This window comes from Camelus dromedarius, unplaced genomic scaffold, assembly GCF_036321535.1.
Source record: "Camelus dromedarius isolate mCamDro1 unplaced genomic scaffold, mCamDro1.pat HAP1_SCAFFOLD_169, whole genome shotgun sequence".
NCBI lineage: Eukaryota > Metazoa > Chordata > Mammalia > Artiodactyla > Camelidae > Camelus > Camelus dromedarius.
The window spans coordinates 63,939-76,846 of record NW_026989778.1 but is presented as its reverse complement, the minus strand read 5'-3'; the positions used below and the strand labels follow the sequence as shown (position 1 = coordinate 76,846).

The following is a 12,908-nucleotide window of genomic DNA, read 5'->3' as shown; positions in this document are numbered from 1 at the left end:
TCAACCCTCACCCTCCAGGAAATTCAAAATACACACCGACAGATTGCTATGGACAAGATTTTTTTTTTTTAAACAAATCCCTGAATCCCTAGCAGGTCTTATTTCTACCGAAACACAAATGGATTATGTGTATAATGTTTCACAAAAGCCCTAAAATATTATCACGCCAACTTGACACATCAAGAAAAACTGAGGTAGAGAAGTTTATCACATTGTACATGATTAGAGAGAGGCCACGTCAGACACCGTATTTAAATCCAAGCCACTGCTCCAGTGCTCACACCAGAAAGTGTGACATACTGCACCTTTCCTGCCCTCTCCCTGCAATAAATCTCTGAAGAGTCTTTTCTGTGCCACCTGGAATCACAATCACATCAATTTTCCACAAAGTGCTATGTCACTCCTTGGAGGCTGTATCAAAATCTAAAGGGTTGGGATGGGAGGAGTGATTTGCATTTTCTGTTTCTCAAAGGAAACATGGCTTTAAAAGAAACTGAAAAGCACATATCTAGTCTAAGCCCTCATTGTGCAGAGAAAAAAATGGAGGCTCAGAAGAGATGAGGAAAGGTCCTTATTAATAAATATATCCTCAGTGCAGCACCAAGCCAGCCCTAGGCACTGCTGGGGGAGGATCTGGGAGACCCAGGAGAATGAGTGTTAGAAAAAGGAAAGAGAATAAGCATAAAAGGCCCTGTCTCTACACCACCATACCATGGAATTCCACCAAATTACCAAGTAAGGGTGCAGCCAATATTAAGGTGGGCCAAGCAGGTTATAGAAACCTGGAAGTCTCAACCATATTGGAAATTCCAACATTTACTATGTTTTTTTCCCAGTTCAAGCATCAACTCAGTGGGAACTCTGTACCAGGGACTACACGAGGCCTGGAGTTCTCCCAAATACAGACCTCTATTACCACGTGTACAAACCACATAAAGGCCACCAGAAGAAAAGCACCCACAGATGGAATTACTGAAACTGAAAGCAGCCAACCAGCATATATTACTAAGAAAAATGGTGCTCCTAGAAATGGACTCATGGACATAGAAAGCCAACTGTGGTTAGCAGGCAGGAAAGGGGGGATTAACAGATACACGTTAATAAATATAAAATAAATGACAAGGACCTACTATATAGCACAGGGAACTATATTCAATTTCTTGTAATGAGTTGTACTAAAAACAATCTAAAACATATTTATACACATATGCATATGTTCATAACTGAATCTCTGCTGTACACCTGAAACTAACATTGTAAATTGACTACACTTCAAAAAAATTAATTTAAAAAAATAAGTAAAAATAAAAGCAACGCCATTAAGGAAAAATAAAAGAACACTCTAATCCCCTTAGCTGTAGCTGCTGAATATTTTTAGTTGCAAGCACCAAGTCCACTGGATCACTCCAGCACTGGCTGTCACTCTTTCTGACCATCAGAGAGTCACTTGGCTTCACTGAGGTTAATTTTCTCTTCTGTGAAAGGCTACAGTTGCAACTAATGATGTATAGAATCTCATCATTCACAAGCCCAACAATTAGTGAGGACTTCCCATGGGCCAGGCTCTGGAGAGATGAAAATATAGGGTCCCAGTTATATTCATGAGTAGAAGAAGTTTATGCCATAAAGACATTAAGTCTTCCTATTTTGATAGACAGATTCATTGCAATTCTGATTAGAATTCCTACCAGATTTTTCATGGAATGTAACAAGTTAATTTATGGTCAAGAATAGCCAAGAAACTTCTTTAGAACCACCACTGGGGAGGGGTGGATTGGTCATTCATTTCCACTGGTCTTTCTGATGTGATGAAAACGTTCTGGAATAATAATTGTTGCACAACTGTAAATATGCTAAAAGCTGCTGAATTGTACCATTTAAATGGGTGGACTTCATGGTGTGTGAACAATATCACAATAAAGCTGTTATATGAAAAAATATTTCTTGACAATTATTTTTCCCTCTATACTACTTAGTCTGCCCCACAATTTAAGGAAAACAAAAAACGAAAACAAACCAAACTGTGCCAGGAGCTCTTTAGGACTGCAATGTCCCTGGGTCTCCAACGCCTCTGGTGGTGCTCTTCCTGTTAACACACCAAGCTGGGCTGGGCTAGTTAGGGAATGTAACTGTCTTTTTAAAATCGATGGTCACACTTTTCACCCTGGGAGAGGGAAGGAAGGAGGATGACACAGCCTTATGCCTTCAGCTCATTTTTAACTGAACCAAGCCCTGCTTTCAACACTGTAATCCCTCTCACTATAAAAACACATGACACCAACAAGCACCGCCATCATAACACCTGAAAGTGTTCAAGGTACTTACCTGGGGCAGAAACACTGAGGGAGGAGACAGAAGCTCGCTTGGCACTGAGGATCCCTTTTCCCGACTCCACCAGTAGCTGGGCTTTACAGCCGGAGGCTCTCAGCCCAGGGAGCAGTGCAGACGCCACTGAGCTGTTCCTCAGGGAGCGGGAAAGGAAGACCAGGGCAGCCCCGGAGTCGCGGGGCAGGGAAATGGGTGGAAACGCGGGCTGCAGCCCCGCTCGGAGGCCATCCCCAGCCCCAGCCCCAGCTGCCCCGTCCGGGTCCGCAGACCCCGCCCGCCTGGGACGCAGCCCGCCCAGTTGTGGGAACGGGCCGGTGGCCGAGGAGAGGAAGCCCGGGAGGAGAGGACTCGCGGGCGAGAGAGGGGAAGGGGACGCCAGCAGCGGACTGAGGGGAGCCCGGCTGGGTGAGAGGCGGCAGGTGCACACCTGGCCCCGGGAAGCTGTGGCACTGGGGCACTGGGGCAGGTGGCGCGGGCAGAGGGGTCTGGCCCGAGCAATTCAGCTGAACACAGGCTGACTCGCGCCCTCGTGGTCTGTGACACGCGGACCGCCCTCCCGCAGCCACCTGACCCCTTTCCCGGGAGACCCCACATTGCACTTCCACGGCCAGAGGCACCGGCCCCGGGCAGGAGCTAAAGGCCTGCCGGGCGACAGAGCTGAGAAGCCTTTGGGGCTAATCCCCGGCTCCGAGCTGGAGCTTCCAACCCGCGGTCCAGCTGACACCGACCGCCCATGCGCAGGAGGGCCAGCAATCCGCTCTGGGTTCTGCGAGAGAAGGTGGGGCAGTGAGGGAGGGAAAAGATGGGAGGGGGAGGAGAGGAGGGAAAAAGTGGAGGGAGACAGATGGACAGGAATAGCAGAGAGAATGGAGGGATCCTGAAAGGGTAAGGTCCTAGCGAGGATGGAGAGAAAAAGCTTTACCTCTGGTGGCACCCTGAAGAAGGCGGCAGTCCTGCCTCTGTACCCTTCTGTAACACTTCAAGGCCCGCAGCTCAAGTTTTACCTCCCTGATCCAGCCCTCCATCCGATGCTGCTGCAGAACCCCTACGGGTATCACACCTGTTGCCCCCACGCGGAGCAGGGTTTTCTGTTGGTCTGGGAACCAAGCACCCGCAGGTGTTGTCGCTCAGAACTACCTTGGGAAGAGTACATATTCCCCTTTTACACGCTGGGAAACAGGCAGGCACGATCTTTGCCTTAGCTCCACTGTCCCAGGTGTTGGGCTGGCAGGGAGCGGGGTGGTTCAAGATCAGAGCCCCAGACAGAGCAGACTGCCTGAGTGTTGGTGCATAGTCCCCATCCGTCCTGGGTAATCCACACTCCACCCTAGTGGAACCATCAAGGGCTCACAGTAGTTCCCTGGGTGTGGGAGAGCTGTCCTCATGTGAAGGAAAAGCCCAGCTGGGCTAACAAGCTAAGTCACAAATCTAAGTGTGATGTGTCAGTTTACTGATCTAAATTCTGCTGGGCTAACTCGTAAATCTGAAGTTTAGTGTCAGTTTACTGGGCTAACAAGCTAAGCCGTAAATCGAAGCTCAACAAGTGTCTATTACAAGTTGACAAGCACCAGTGTGCTGATTCCTTGCTTTTTGTTGCTTGAGCCTTATTGGCTAATACACCCTTACTTGTAATTAACCCTTTAAAACTTCATGTGTATGTCTTGGAGGTGGGTGCTCAGAAATTCGGAGCAGAAGCCCCTCTGAGCCCGCCGGCATAATAAATCTGAGTACGCCAACACTCCGAGTGGTGATTGTTCCTTGGCTGGCCTGTTGTTTCCATAACACTCAGTTCCAGTGCCCAGCTTGCTAGGTATATAGGAGTGCTACCAAATCCAAATTCATTCTCTTCAGTGCAGGACAGGCCAATAAGTTGGGAGACCAGGTGTTGGGGTATGGAATAGCAAGTTTCTGTAGACCTAGATGGCAAACTAATGTCCTGGAAAACCATCTCCCCAAGTCAGAATTCAGGCTTTTTTCCTACGTGCTTGGTTGTTGCAATCTTCTTGGTGTAGGAATTCCTTCTTGTTAGAATCCTTTGTTCTTGCAGCTATCTGCCTGGGTCAAATCTCTGTAAACCTCTAACAAAACAAACGTTATTTTCTATTCTGCAATTTCTAATCTTTTTATGAATGAAAATGTGTTAAATATACTTAAAGATCAGAGCCTTCAGAATAGGTTCTCCTGTATATTTCAGGCTCTAAGCAACATTGTTTTACAAGCAAGATGAAGCCTAGGAGACAGAGCATAGGGTTAAAGTCAAAGGAAAAGATCTAATATGGAGTCAGATTTGTTCTGTTCTATTACCCAGGCAGAAGCCACTTGAGGATTTAAATCCCTTTAAGTTAAAAATAACTAAAACTTTAAAGGAATTTACATACATAGGTGGGAATGTGCATAGCATATCTGGAAAAGCACCCAAAGGATAGTAAACAGTGGCATCTCCAGGGAGGGCCGGAAGAACAGAGGATGAGGGAAAACTTCTTTCACTTGTGTATTTTTGTGCTGTTTGAATTTTTTTTAACCATTTGCATGTATTTCTTTTTCAGTTAAAAAAATGTGTAATGGAGCAAAGGAGTAACTAGCTCAGCCAATACAGCAGCCATGGAATCACTGAGTCATCACTTTTGATTTAAGCCAGGAAGCATTTATTGACTCTCAACTATGTGCCCAGTGCTGTTTTAAGACTTCTTTTATTATTATTATTATTTTTATTATTTTTATTATTTTTATTATTACTATTTTTATTATTATTATTATTTTATGAAATAATAACAAGGTATCCCTCACCCCTGCCCATGGCTGGTGGAAAACCAACTGAGTTTTTATTGAGTTGTTTTCCAAGGAGTAGAGATGAGTTATAAACTGAACACATCTTCAGGGCAAAACAGTCGGAGTGGTTTTCCAGCACTCCAGACAGCTATGTAGGGTTTTCAATAAAGGTGCCCAGAGGCTGAGAGAGAAAGCCTCGAGGACCCTATAAAAAGCTGCCCAAACTGTCTTCTCCATGGCAATACTGAAATAGGAAAGAACAAATCTGACTCCATATTAGATCTGTTCCTTTGACTTTAACAAAGCCAAGTTAATACTCTCCGGTCTTTTCATGGGTTATGATGTCACAGAGGAGATGGACAGGTCAACAAGGAACCACTCTGCCGTGATCACGGAGCCGGGGAGTGGGATGGGCGGCAACATGTGTGACGCAGCTGTAGCCGTGCCCGCGTTTCTAGGCAGGTACCCAAAGTCGCCTCGACAAGATGTCAAACACTTGTGCCCATGTCCTCATCACCTGACATGTATTAAAGAGAAATGGAAATGTATAAAAGGCCAATACCCTTGGTGGGTACACCGTCCTAAGTGCAAAGTCACAGTTTGACAACTGGCCATCTCGGTTCCCTGGGCTTCATTCTTGGAGAACCTTAAAAACCACTCCTCTGTCCTTAAGAAGTGCTGCATATTTGTCCTATCTTTGGCTCAGGGATGGAGCACGTTCAAGTGAACTTTAATGTCTGCACAGATTTGACTGTCTTTCTCCAGGTTCACTTGTCCATTCTAAAGAGGCCTGAGCTAAGTCCATCCTCCGTAAGATCTATTCCCTCCAGTGACTACTCATTGAGCCTGCAATTAAGGGCCAGCAGAACAATAATGTCCTTAGCTAAAAAGTTCACCCACCCTTCACTGCTTTCTTAATCTCCTCTCCTGGCTAATTGCAACAGACTATCACCTCCCTCCACCAAGCTCCCCAACTATGTCAGTTTGTCTCCCCAAAGAGAAGGTAAGGTCCATAAAAGAGGAGACAACTCCATAGTCACCTCTGAATTCCTAGCATAAAGTAATGTTAAGAAATAAAACTATGATTATGGCTTCTTTCCTTTAAAACCTTTCTGGTTATTTGATAGAGACCTTGGAAGACAGGTGTTTGCAGTCAAGTATCTTGATCCTCAAGACTCTGGAGGCCTTTTTCGGAATGGCTGCTCACTGATTCATTCAAACCACAGCTTCTCATTCCAGGAGTAGCTGTGATTCTCTGCCAGGAGTTTGTGGTTACTCTCATGCCAGAAGAGCTTTAAACTATATCCTTACTTTGGATTTGTTATTTTTCCCCTCTTCCAAAAAAGTTGACTTTCCTTACTGTCTTACCTTGAGGAATTTTTTTTCATAGTTAACCCTTTAGTAAACCATGCTTCTCGGAATGGGCTTGGCCTTACATATGATCAGTCATCCAACTCCCAGTGTGAGAAGACTCGGGCTCAGCTCCTACCCTCCTGTCAAGGCAACTGAAACTCAGTACAGGAGCCAACAGGCACCCCAGGGCTTCTAAGGCTCGTGTATCACCCAGAATTCCTGCTTTCTGGTTTGTCTTGGCTTCTGAGGATTTCCCCTCACTTTCTTCACAATTAGCTGTGCAACTTGAAAGATGAAGAAAGAAGGTTTTATTTCTTAATCAGCATTTTAAGAAACTTGTGTAATGAAGGTTTTCACGAGTTTCTAGAACCCTCCGTTGCCGAGACAGAAAACACACTAGATATTTTCTAAGTTTAGCTATCATGTGTATTTTTTCTTTTCTTTTGTTTTCTTAACTGCAAATAGACATTTTTTAATTTAAAAAAATAAGGCCCCAAATAGGATAGAGACTTGAAGGGGCATACAAAATTAAAGGGCAAAGACAGAAAAATGATATATACTCTACAAGTTTAATATAATACTTACACTATGGATCAGATCAGCAATTCTCAGTAACAGCTAATTGAAATATGTCCATGAGGTAAAACGTCTCTCCTGTCAGGAGATGGCTAACAGAAAATAGAATTAAAACAACAAACTAAAATTCTAAGTCTGGCGAGGTACAGAATTCTACCAGCTAAATGTGTCTTCTTCTGGAAAAGAGGGAGGCTCACCAGCTCTTTACTGTGGAGCCTGAGCCCAGGGGATGGCGGTGAAGTGAGCTCTGTAAGTACCCAATAGCAAACTTGTGATGAATAAAGAGATGTGAGCTTTGATGACAGAGATGATACTACTATTCACTTGTCCTGTAAAGTATGTCTTCACGTTCAGTGATCAATACCTCGGCGTCCTCAGGGATTAAGATTATAGGAAAATTCACAGCCCGGGCCCAGACCTCCTCTTTGAGCTCATGACAATGCACTTAGATGTCTCAAAGGCAATTCGAGCTCCACCTGCAAAGAGCTGACTTCACGGTGCTCCTCCCATAGCCGTCCTACCCAGGGCCCCTGGTCGGGGGGCAAGGTCTCCCTGCCTCTCCCAGCTCAGGCCCATCACTCACAGATGTGACTGGACCCCACCTTCAGGGCCCAGATTTCCTCAGTCACCGAGTCCCACCACCCACACCTGACCTACCAGGTACTCACTGGCACTCACTCAGCACTGACTGTGTGCTGGGGACCACGCTGCACACTGTGCACACGTTATCTCACTGGATTGCCACAGCAGTCCTGGGAGGTCGGTACATCACTTCTTCAATTGATTAGATAAATTGTTTACTTCCTTGAGTGCATCATCCAAAGTGACACAGCTACTCAGCCACAAAACTGGGACTGAAAACCACTTGAAAATTCTACACTTCTACACCTGGCAGCCACCCTAATCTGACTCATCACATCACCTCCTGCAGAGCCTTCTAAATGTTTCTAAGCATTCTACAAGACAAAAGTGATCTACGAGAGCACCCCACTCCCCTACTTAAGATCTGTCAATGACGGCCCACTGCCCTTAGGAGAAAGCCCCACTGGGCCTGAGCACAGCCCAATGGCCCGGCATCCGCGTTCCCTGCGCGGCCTCGCCGCCTCACCCACCACACAGATCTACACGTGCCGTGTCCAAGACAGGGATGCTGACTCCGTACAACCCAGGGCTCGTCTCACTCAAACAATGATCACCTTCTTCAGTGTTCACCCTCTTCACTGCTGACGGTCAGAAAAATATTTTCTCAGGATGAATCAATATCTTTTTCCTTACAACTTCCTGTCATTGATAATGAGCTCCATCCAAAATACAGAAGACCTAATTCTCAGTCTCCTTATCTGTAAAGTGAGAATAACAAGGAAATATATGAAGTTTTAAGTGAAATAATATACATGTGAGGCTGAGGGACAATTCCCAACATACAGTAAGCACTCAATATGTGCTTAGTTAATATTAATAGGAATATATTGCATTCCAGCAACCTTAACTCAATGTTTTATGGCTTTGTCCAACAGACTACAGACAAACATTTGGACGAACACCTTTGAGCAGATCAGCCCAAGCGTGCTGGGAGAGGTAAGCACTGACTCCAGTTACAGCTGCAGCCAACCAGCACTACGGGGCTGGGGCAGTTTGCTCAAACTCTTACATGTTGCTTGAGAATTTAGTTGTCATTAATGAATAAAGACAGGTGTTCTTTAGTCAAAATTCCTGAAACATATATCTTCAAAGATTGATGCAAATTTGATTTCAAGTACAACACTCTCACTAGAAATTATTTGAAAATGATAGTCTTAGCTCCTCTGCACATCAAAAGGGCATGATCTTAATGTATCTGACTACACCAAAAGTGTTGTTTAAAGGAATTTAAGATGAAGCCATCCTAAATAAGCTCTCAGTATCATCTTCACAAAGCCCCACCCAAAGGTCTCATTTCTCACTTCCACATACGTGTTCAGGTAGCTTAACCTGGGTCTTGGTTTCTTATAACACGGGGGTGGGAAGAGTTGTGGATAGATTTATGTAGCAAATATAAACCTAGAGTATTTGCTGTGTAGAAATCCTAGAAATAAACAAATTAATATATAGTCCTACCCTCAAGAAGCTCAGCCTTTCCATTTACAACAGCATTAAAAATAAAATGAGAGATACATTTAACAAAAATTTACAAGATTTGTACATTGAATATTTTGATGTATCACCGAAATAATACTTAAAAGACCTATATATATGGAACACATCCCATGTTCATGGAATGGTAGACAATATTGTTAAAAATGTTAAGACTCCCCAAAGTGAGTTACAAATTCAGTGGAATCCTTATCAATATTCCAGCTGAATTCTTTGCAAAAATTGAAAAAGTGATCCCAAAATTCATATGGAAGTGCAAGGGGCCCAGGTCAGCCAAAACAATCTTGAAAAAGCAGAGCAAAGTTGGAGGACTCACTTTAAAGGGTACTAAAAAGCTATAGTACTAAGTCAGAATGGTACTGGCATAAGTTTGGATAAATAAATCTATGAGACATAATAAAAACCCAGGGGGAAAAACTTACATTTACAGTCAGTTTTCCACAAGGGTGTCAACAACACTCCATTGAAAGAATAGTCTATTCAACAAATGGTGCAGGGAGTGCTGAGTATCTGCAGGCAAAAGAATGAATCTGGAATCTGGACCCCCATATTTTAAATAAATAAAAATTAATTCAAAATTGATCACAGACAGAAACGTAAAAACTAAACCTATAAACTTTCTAAAAGAAGACACAGTATAAATCTTTGTGGTCCTAGGATAGGCTTTGGTTTCCTAGATACAATACGAAGAGCACAAGTGATAGAAGAAAAAAGCAGATAAACTGGACTTCATCAAAGTTAAAACCTTTTTGTTACAAATTACATCATCAAGAAAGTGAAATGACAGGGGAAGTGGGTATATCAAGTGACAGAGTGCATGCTTAGCAAGAAAAATAAAATAAATCAATACATCTAATTACCTCCCCTGTAAAGAAATTGTTTTAATGCTTAAAAAAACTAAAGTGAATGGACAATCTGCAGAATAGGAGAAAAATTTTGCAAAGCATGTATCTAAGAAGAGACTAGTATTCAGGATATATAAAAAATGCTTACAACTGAACAATACAAAGAAAATCGACCCAATGTTTAAATTTGCCAAGGATTTAAATAAATACACAAATGCCCGATAAGCACATGAAAAGAAGCTCAGCATCACTAGCCAAATCAAAATCAAAATGAGTTCTCATTTTACACCCACTAGGACGGTTTTAATCAAAACATGGACAATAACAAGTGTCGTTCAGGAGGCAGAGATACCTCATTTGCGGCCAATGGAAAGGGACAATGGTGCAGCTTCTTTGGAGGAGTCTGGTGTTTCCTCAAAAGGTTAGAGTTATATGGCTCAGCAATTCCACTCCTACATGTAGAGTCATCCCTCAGTATCCTCGGGGGGTTGGTTTCAGGAACCCCCCACCCTGGATACCATAATCCAAGGATGTTCGAGTCCCTTTACAATCAGCCATCTGGATCCATGAAGTGGAAATTACAGATATGGCGGGCCAACTGTACAGCCAACAGAATGAAAACATATTCTCACAAAAACTTGCACATCAATATTCATGGCAGTATCATTCAGAGTAGCCAAAGGTTACAAACAATATCCATCCATCAATGAACGGATAAACAAAATTACCAAGAATAGGCCCACAAACTTTTGGTCATTGAATCTTTGACAAATGAGGTGAGAACATACAATGGAGTAAAGACAGCCTCTTCAGCAAATGGTGTAGGGATAACTGGACAGCTGCATGTAAATGAATGAAGTTAGACTACTCCCTCACAGCATACACAAAAATAAATTCAAAATGGCTTAAAGACTTAAACATGTAGACAAGACACTATAAACCTCTTAGAAGAAAACATAGGCAAAATATCTGACATACATCTCAGCAATGTTCTCCTAGAGCAGTCTACTCAAGCAATAGAAATACAAGCAAAAATATACAAGTGGGATGTAATTAAACTTACAAGGTTTTGCACAGCAAAGGAAACAGTAAGCAAAACTAAAAGACAACCTATGGAATGGGAGAAAATAGTTGCAATAAATGAGACTGACAAGGGCTTAATTCCCAGAATATATAACACCTTTTACACTTGATAAGAAAGAAAAACAAACAATTCAATTCAAAAATGGGCAGAAGGCCTAAAGAAGCTTTTCTCCAATGAAGACATACAAATGGCCAATAGGCACATGAAAAAATGCTCAATATCATTATCAGAGAAATGCAAATCAAAACTGCAATCAAATATCACATCTCACCAGTCAGAATAGGCATCATTCAGAAGTTCACAAACAATAAATGCTGGAGAGGCTGTGGAGAATAGGGAACCCTCCTACACTGTGGTTGCAGTTTGGTGGAGCCATTGTGGAAAACAGTACAGAGGTTCCTCAAAAGACAAAATATTGACCTCCCATATGACACAGCAATCCCACTCCTGGGCATATATCCAGAAGGAACCGTAATTCAAAAAGATACCTACACCCCAATATTCAGAGCAGCACTATTTACAATAGCAAGACATGGAAACAACCTAAATGTCCACTGACAGATGACTGGATTAAGAGGTTGTAGTATATTTGTACAATAGACTACTATTCAGCCATAAAAAAATAATAAAATAATGCCATTTGTAGAAACATGAATGGACTTGGAGAATGTCATTCTAAGTGAAGTAAGCCAGAAAGAGAAAGAAAAATACCATATGAGATCGCTCACATGTGGAATCTAAAAAAACAAACAAACAAAAAGATAAACTTATCTACAGAACAGAAAGAGACACACAGACATAGAAACCAAACTATGGTTACCAGAGGGGAGAGGGTGTGGGAAGAAATAAATTGGGAGTTCAAGATTTGCAGATACTGAATATGTATAGAGTAAACAGCAAGTTTATACTGTATAGCACAGGAGAATATATTTAATAACTTATAGTAACTTATGTTGAAAAAGAATATGAAAATGAATACATGTATGTTCCTATATAAATGAAGTGTTGTGCTGTACACAAGAAACTGATGCAAAATTATAAACTGACGCAACATTATAAACTGACTAGAATTCAATGAAAATATTTTTAAATAGAGAAAAAACGAAAAAAAAAGAAAAAGGATATTATAAAACCAAAAGAATAAAGTACTGACTGAGGATACAACATGGATGGACCTTGAAAGTTTATACTAAAATAAGCCAGACACAAAAGGGCAAACAGTGCCCTTTTAGGTGAACTGTATCTAAGCCTTTATTGTACTATTCCAGTAAATTTTCTGGAAGTTTGAACTCTCAAAATCAAAATAAAATGTATTATTCATTAAAAACCTAAAATGATTCCTCACAGGAGGGCTTTAATTATTAAATGCAGAAATGCATGTAAAGCTCCTGGAACAACAATTTACACGTCCACACACAGTCACTGCTGTCACTGCCACTCAGAGGGTGGTGCCAGCGCTGATGAGGGCTGCCTCCAGTTGCTCCCCTGCAGACAGGAGTGAGGGCCTGGGCTCTGACAGGAAGGGTGACCGGGAACATGGGTTAGACAGAGCCACGCCCCAGACTTTGTATTACCCATGTTTCTTATACAAACTGCTACATGTAACATAAACACGCTACAGGGATGTATCTTACGACACAGGGAATATAGCCAATGTTTTACAATAACTATAAATGGAGCATAACAATAAAAATTGTGCAATTATTGTACACCTGAAACATATCATATTGTAAATCAGCTATACTTTTATAAAATGTTAAAAAATAATTTTAAAATGTTATCACTTCAGTATTCAATTCGGTTTTTAAGTAACTAATAAA

At 42.2% G+C, this 12,908-nt stretch overlaps 1 protein-coding gene across 4 annotated transcripts in view; it reads right to left on the bottom strand.

Annotated features, from left to right (window-relative positions):
* LOC135320633 (uncharacterized) overlaps positions 1-12,908 on the bottom strand; it is a 135,720-nt gene that overhangs the window by 58,880 nt on the left and 63,932 nt on the right. Inside the window, exon 19 of one of the 4 annotated variants that reach the window (XM_064483775.1) lies at positions 2,326-9,669. The exons of the other annotated variants lie outside the window; for them this stretch is intronic. The gene's annotated coding sequence lies outside the window, so the exon portion shown is untranslated. The remainder of the gene's footprint in view (positions 1-2,325; positions 9,670-12,908) is intronic. 4 annotated transcript variants of the gene reach the window in all.